Source organism: Solanum stenotomum, chromosome 8 (genome assembly GCF_019186545.1).
Source record: "Solanum stenotomum isolate F172 chromosome 8, ASM1918654v1, whole genome shotgun sequence".
NCBI lineage: Eukaryota > Viridiplantae > Streptophyta > Magnoliopsida > Solanales > Solanaceae > Solanum > Solanum stenotomum.
Genome location: NC_064289.1, coordinates 50,587,965 through 50,595,840, shown reverse-complemented (window position 1 = coordinate 50,595,840; position 7,876 = coordinate 50,587,965). Strand labels below are relative to the sequence as shown.

At 33.6% G+C, this 7,876-nt stretch overlaps 1 pseudogene; it reads left to right on the top strand.

Annotated features, from left to right (window-relative positions):
* Positions 1–2,170: 2,170 nt before the first annotated feature.
* LOC125873878 (uncharacterized) lies at positions 2,171–3,033 on the top strand (annotated as a pseudogene).
* The last annotated feature ends 4,843 nt before the right edge of the window (positions 3,034–7,876 follow it).

Here is a 7,876-nt window from a genome sequence, read left to right as displayed (position 1 = left end):
GTCTTAATAGGTAGTTTTTCCTATTATTAATAGATATGTAATTTCTTATGGAGTACATTGGCCAAATAGGCCCAACTTCTTCTCAACACTACAAGGCCTACAATTCAGACCAACAAAAAGGAGATAAACTAAAACAACAAAAAGTGGAAACATATGGAAAATAGCTTGAATCTTCGATCATCTTCTTCTCAAATTTTTATTACATAGAGACCAAACTGGCTAGATAATTGATGCTGTAAACAATGAAAAATGTATATATTTTTCTCTTAATGTATGTTAAAAAGTGTATATATTTATCATTTTACACACAGGACAAGAAAAAACTCAACGTAGGGAGTAGTTTATTCATAACATGTCTCTACAAGATAACTTAAAAGTAGAGTAATAACTATAGTTGGAATGTCAAATTGCTCTTTTTGTGTTACAATATGATGAAGATTGTAACAAAGAATTGATACTCCAATAGAGTTGTGCTAATGGTTTTGGGAAATAAGGCAAGAAACAATATACACATTGAACTAACAATATACACAGTATCTATTGAATATCCAGTTGAGAAAATATTGAATCTATGGCAAGTGTGAACATGATTTTTGCTACCTCTGTGGAATGGACCACAACTCTCAACATATTTGTTCTTCACCTTAACTAAAACCCCATTATGGTCGCTCAAGTTTTTTTTCATGCATGCACCTTGTGCTTTTGATGATCGATTTCAAGGCTTCACATATTGCAATTAGTTCAGAATATTATTATTCCTTTTAAAGTTTATTTACTTCTTAGAAGTTTGTATTTTTTTTTTCTCTTGAATTAAAATGATAATTCGACTGATCATTATTAACTTCCCTTTACTTATAAATCTGTAGCATAACTCCTTTTTTGTTCACTTTATTATTTCCCTTTTTTTCTTGATATAATTTTCATCTATTTTTCTAACAAGGCATATGGTAGTTGTGGTTTTGTTTTACCTTTACTTTTTCTATTGGAATGTTACTTTCTCAAGTCAACGGAGTTAATTAACATAAAGTATGAGAACATAACAGTCTTCATACTTGGCGAAAAAGGAACAAGTGGTAGACAATAAAGTTCATGCCAAATAAATAATAAGAATGAGAAATATTTATGGCATTGTATTTAAGAATAATTGGTGTTATAGTGTCTAATAGTCCTCTTATCCTTCTCTTTGAATATAATTTTAAGGATATTTGTTTTTAATTTCGAATTTATGTTGGATTTAAACCTGATTCATCAAAAATAATTTGATGGACAAAAATAAGTGAATATGATTTTTGAACACCTTGGTATTTGATATGACTTCATTAGATTTATTTTGAATGCCTAGATATTTAGTTTGCCTTCGTTCTTGATCTTCATAGAGAACTTATAACATTTCATCCATGAGAATCCTTTGCCTTGTTAAATTATGAAAATCCTTATTATAGTTGTAGGTTGGAAGAATTGTTACAAGGACAAACTCTTTTTAACCATATTGAAGTCGACATGATGATATTGATTGACTCAAGAATGTCACTTGTGTCAAGATGGAAGAGATGACAAACTCTTCTCGACCAATCAAATTGAAACTCTCATAATGATATTTGATTAACTAGAATATGCCACCTCTGCTAGGGTTGAACATATATTATCAGGACAACTTTTTTAGCCGTATTTTGATTGATATGATAATTTTATATTGGATGAAACATGTCACTTGTGCTGGGAAGAAACAAATGTGACGAGGTCCTTTACTTTTATTGATTACGCTGAATTTGGATGATGATATTTGATTGGTTTGAACATGTTAGTTTTATTGAGTGACAAGTATTGTGATTAGGGTGATTTGTTTTGACTAATCAAATTTTAGTTTATGTTTTTTAATAGTTCAAACACATCAGTTGTAGACAAGGCGTGTTTTCATACGTGTTTAATTTGATTAGACACGTTGTATCAATTTCAACGTGTGGCATGGTCTTACTGACTGTTTCACTTGGCCGACACGTCTTTCGACACGTCATACCAAATTGCGCATATTGCGTTAATTTATTGCAAATTTGGTATAATCCAAATTAATTCTAAACCCTAAAAGTAATAAAAATACAAGAACCTGAAAAAAATAGTATATATACGACATATATGCATATATTGGGAAAGAAATATAGGGTCTCACTGACGGCAAAATCAAGTTGAAATGGAATCAAGAGATTTACAAATTTTGGACTCTGGCGAAATCGAAGTTGATCCCACCTTGCTGAATTCTGTTGTCGTCGCTATCACCGAAAATAAAGATGGTTACGAGAGCGGAGATAATGATATCAAGCTGCAACAAATTCTCTTATACTCAACTCAGTTTCATTCAGGTAATCTTGAAATCAAGCCCTAATCATGGTGTTGGTAAAAACCTTGTAGAAATCAAGTATTCTGTTATTCCTAATTCACTTAACATAAAGAAAAAAACTTCTAAAAAGGGGGAATCTTCATGTACTTTTTTGTCAAATTTGTAAAAATCTGTTTCCGCTGCAAAACACAATGATGTGGGGCTTGAATTACAATCATCGTTATTGTGAAGAATGCATACAAAATTATATAGGCAAAAAATTTAATAAGGATATCCATGAGATGATTTCTATGAAGCGCCCTGCTTCTGAATGCAATGGAATTTTTTATATTGATTCAATAATGCCGGTTAATTTCCTTATGCGAGTAAGAGATGTCATTCGACTAACGAATGTTCTGGCTTCGCCAATTGTTATTGATTGCCCTTTTATGGATTGTATGGGTACACTGGTTGATGATCTAAGGGAATTTCTGATTAGGGCATGTCATGAGTGTTGGAGACTTTTCTGTGTCAATTGTAAATGCTTGCATTTGGGAATGACATGTGAGAATTATCAGTTTAGTAGGCAATTAAATTTGCTCTACGGGCAGCATCATTATGGAGGATATCATGATAAACTAGAGGAGGACGAGGAGGAAGAAGAAGAAGATGAAGATGATGATGATGAAGAAGGAGAATAAGAAGAAAGAGGAGGATAAGGGTAGGAAACTCCATGATCAGAACTTCAATGAATGTGAAAAAGTTCAAGTTTTGCTTCCTTGGAAACAAAATAGCAATTTGAGTTCTTATTTAATTTATATGCATTCTATTGTTGGTTAAAAAACAGTATGCAAGGTCTTTTATTTGATTTCAATTGTAGTTTTTAAGTTGGTGAAAAAACAATATGCAGGGTCTTTATGTTTGAATTAGTTATTGAGTTTGATTTGGATGGGCTCTAGCGGTGGAGGCTTATTGTCCAATTTAAGTCTAGACCAAAATGCGCAAATCTTCTATTTTGAAGATAAGTTGTTCTATTTTATATAGAGTCCAGGTTTGTATGAGCAACTATCAGGCCCATATTTCTTTTATTTTGAATCGCTTGTTCAAATTATTTTTTACTGCATCACTTATTAAATCAAAGTATTAAAGAATTCATCTCACACTTGGTTTTTAAAGTAAAAAATGATTTAATTTTCTTTGAAAAATCAGGAGAGAGGTTGTATGTGTTACACCCTAACTTAGGATAAGAAGTAACATACAAGCAAAACGCATGAGAGATGTTAAGCATATATAAGTAAATAGTTTGTGTACTTTAATGATGCCTTTAAAAGTTGTGCAAGTCTATGCCCAGATAGAACATTATCACTAGTGGGTTAGGCAATTATATATAGATGGTATTAGAGTAACTTTTGTGTTAACTATGTCGATGCAAGCTAAAGTTAACCTAAGTTTAGCCAAATTCCGATAAGGTGAGGCAAACATCTTTGCTAGGTCTTGACAAATCTCAAGTGCTGGGGAAAATAACAATGGTGGGGCAAACCTCAGCGAGGACGTTGAGTCTATAAGAGAGGGTGTTTGTGACACATCTCCTTAGGATAAGAACTACACATCGACAAAAATACATGATAAGTAAGCAGATCTTACATTTTAGCTGCACGTTTTAAAGTTTGGTGGATCTAGGGCAAAACGAAAAATATCACTAGCGGGACGAACCGTTGTTTGGTTTGAAAAGGCAATGTAGAATTTATGTATATATATATATATATATATACATATATATATTATAAGAGGTGGTTTATGTCACTTCCCAGCTTAGTATAAGAACTCCACATCGACAAAACGCATGAGAGTTATTAGGTATAAAAGTTAGAAGACCTCATGACACTAATCTAGCGACGCTTTTAAAGCCTTGTGGGTCTAGACCCAAAACAAACGATATCACTAACTAGTTGTATGGTGGAAAAAAGGCGGTGCAAATAATAATTGAAGGGAAAGAAGAATTATATTGTTGGATTTAATTGAATCAATTTCGGGCATGATTCAGTTGTTGGCTTTTCTGGTTTTCATTTCATTTTCACCTCTGTTGGTGAAAATTCAACTTGAAAGGAAAAAGTACATTATCATAGGTGAAGTTGGCAGGTGCTTGTTTTCTAATTAATTTGATTTTCTATTCCATATTTTGTGTTTTGATTTTATTTTCATCTATGATTAATAACTAAACAATTGAACCTAATTGATAACAATCCAGCCGATAACTAATCCATAAATACCTCTATCTATGACTATGAGCTCCTTTTGTACACTTGAGTTGTTCTATTCTAACTTCTATCTCAATTTGTATTTGTGCTATATCAATACATGAATCTCCTAGAATTCATTTGTGGTATATCTGTGATTCATAGATTGTTGTTGCCAACTCCTTTCTAAACAACGTTTAGTGTCTGCTTGCAAGTCAATAGAGTGTCTGTGAAATTCCCATTTGAAGCTTCTGGTTGTTAGTACTAAAATAAGCAGGTGTCATGCGGAAACTAGTAAAGGAAACCTTGAGACCATGAGTAAGAAGGCAAATGATAAATATGATATTAAATATGAGACAAATGACAAAAATTTTGTGACTAAAATATGAGAATAACTGTTCAATCATTCAGTTTCAGATGAGTTTATTAATATTTTCAAACAAATTTAGACTCGCAAGTCAGTTATATAAGTATTAAAACTCTCCCTGCACCATAAAAGAAGCCCAATCAAATTAACAAGTAAACAAAAACTGAAATATATGATTAGAAGTCTGTTAAATACAACTAGCAAGAATAACAAAATTAATATGAGATCAACTGTTTTTTTTTTTGTACATATGAGATAATTGTTTAATCATTCAGTTTCACACGAAATTTTCTATTTGACTAAAGTCAATTTTGTGGTTATCAAATGAGTCGGTTCATGTTCTCAAACACTTTAGCCATAAAATCAATTTAGCCATAAAATTTCACTTTCTCCGAGAGTTCAAATACAGTCTAAACACTTGGCCATAAATTCCCCAAAATCTACCAGCAATTCAAAAAAAATAACCTGTTTTATACTTTTTTTTCACTACAAATTGCTCTCAAAGATTCAAAAACCCACATGCAAGATAGTTGAAGATGTAAACTAGAATATAAAGAGAAAAATCAAACAAATTAGGAAGATAATTACCTTAAATGAGTAGATCCACGTTCCAAAACTTGACGAAATCAAAATTACCAGAAAGATACGAGATGAAGAGTTGTGTTTCTCTCAAAAAAATTGTATGCCAAAACCTAAATCTCAATGAATGAGTCAAGAGTGAGAGAGTGAGAAGAGAGAGCTACGAGAGTGAGACGGATGAACTTTTACAAAGAGGGAAAAGTTGAGCTTAGAGGGTGAGAGAGAAATGTTGATGTCACGCCCCGAGCCTACACCCTGGGCGGGACTGACACTCGAAGAACATTACTAGCCCAAGAGAACCCTTGGCCTGGCTTACTTACTCAACGGAAGACTTAAAACACAAGAATAGTCTAAATAAAGAACTTGTGAAATAAACTTAGAATATCTCAAAAGGAGCATTCAACTAGACAAAATGGCTACTCAAGTCTTATAGCAAAACATCTGAAATACAAAGCTAAAAGACTCATAAGTAACTATCCAACTATCTATGAAGCCTCTAAAACAACTGAGATGGATGTTGGGACAAACCCCACAACATCCTAATGATCTGAAAATAACAGTAAAAGCAATAAAAGGAGTTCTCCGGAATGCAAGGAGGCTCACCAATAGACTCTGAACTGCTCACTGGATCAACGGTGCACTGGATGCCGATCCAAGTTACCTGCGTCTGCATCATAAGACAATGCAGGCCAACTGGCATCAGTACATTGAATGTACGAGTATGTGAGTTGGAATACTAAACACAACAAAGGCTTGAAAAAGAATCTGAAGAACTTACCTGACTCAACTTAACTCAACATAACAGGACGCATTTCAATATAAAGCAATTTAAAAGCAAGTGCAATGTAAGGAAAAGTTGTTTAAAAACATGATGTCAACTCTGTGTATTTATAAAAACAATAACAACTCTGTATGTATGCAAAGATACAATATGAGCTCTACTTGTATATAAAAAATACAAATATATCTGATGTATATAAAGATACAAAATAATGTTGTGGGAGTTTTTCTAACCGACAACTATCACATAAGAGCTATTGTGATGATACAACGATCTCCCTCACGTTGCCAGCGCATCCAATACCCTGCCCAAGGTATATGACGTGAATTACTAAGTGGATCCACTAGTCTATGCAAAAAGGATTCATCTAAAAAGTATGACCCTTTTCTACCCATGATGGCTACATGGTTTATGGGGGCAGATTGTTATATGAACTCTTCCCCATATCGGTGCTCAATACTACTCCTAAAATATACTAGTTTTTTCTGTTTAAAACAAACTTCTTTCTGTCATTTGAGATAATTGCTCAAAACTTAGCTCAAACGCTATCTTGGAAATCAAAGTTTCCCCTCTTGATTAATTATGAAAGCATTTACTCTTTTCTGAAAAACTAGCTCAAATGCTCTTTAGAAATCAACGTTTTCCTTTCTTGTTTAAATGTGAAAACATTTTAAAGCCTTTGGAAATACATAAACCCCATATACTTTTGAAGAAATGAACTTCAAGCTTTACTCTTTAGTCAACTTGAAATTTAAGTCTTAACAAAAAGTTAAACATTTGGAAAAAAAAAGACTTTTGAAAAACTTTTAAAAACTTATCTTAACTTGACTCTTGACTTCTCTTGACTTTGATCTTAACTTTCCTTGAATTGGATTATGGATTCAAGGTTCATGATCTCATGTTTATGGATGATTTCATAATGTTTAGATGCACCTTAGAGTGTAGGAATCAAATAGAAAACACAAGGTACATTGCTAAGGAACAAGTACGAAAGGATGGGGGAAGAATGGGAAGAACTGGCGTCCCTGGCGCTCTGAGAGGCGTTGGGTGCCAGCCCTTGAGATTCAGGGACCAAGTTGTGGTGCTCTGGCTGGCGCGTCTCCCCAGAGCCCCACATTCAGGGACTGCTTTGGGGTTTGCTGGCTGGCGCGACTCCCCACCCCTTCCCCAGGTGTTAGACGACTTTTCTTCTCCGTTTTTAAACTCTAAATCCTCTAAACTTCAACGGCTCTTTCCCCAAACACTTAGGATCATTTATACCCTCAATTTATGATAGATTCAAACCAAAATTACACCCGGAAACATGAATCAAATCGCAAGAAACTTCAACATAATAACCCACAAGAATTCAAACGAATTTCATCAAGAACTCAAAGGATTTACTTTCAAATCACACATATTTTGCTGAATTGAATCATGATTGGCGCGTGGATGAACTAACTCAATGCTATGTGATCTCACATACCTTTTAGAGATCACCCCCAATGAAATCCAGAAGCTACCCTTGATGAAATCGACGGATCTTGGACGTTCTTCTCCTTTCTCCTCTTTTCTCCTCTTCTCCAAGGCCTAACGTAAAATTAACTTTTCTAAAACTG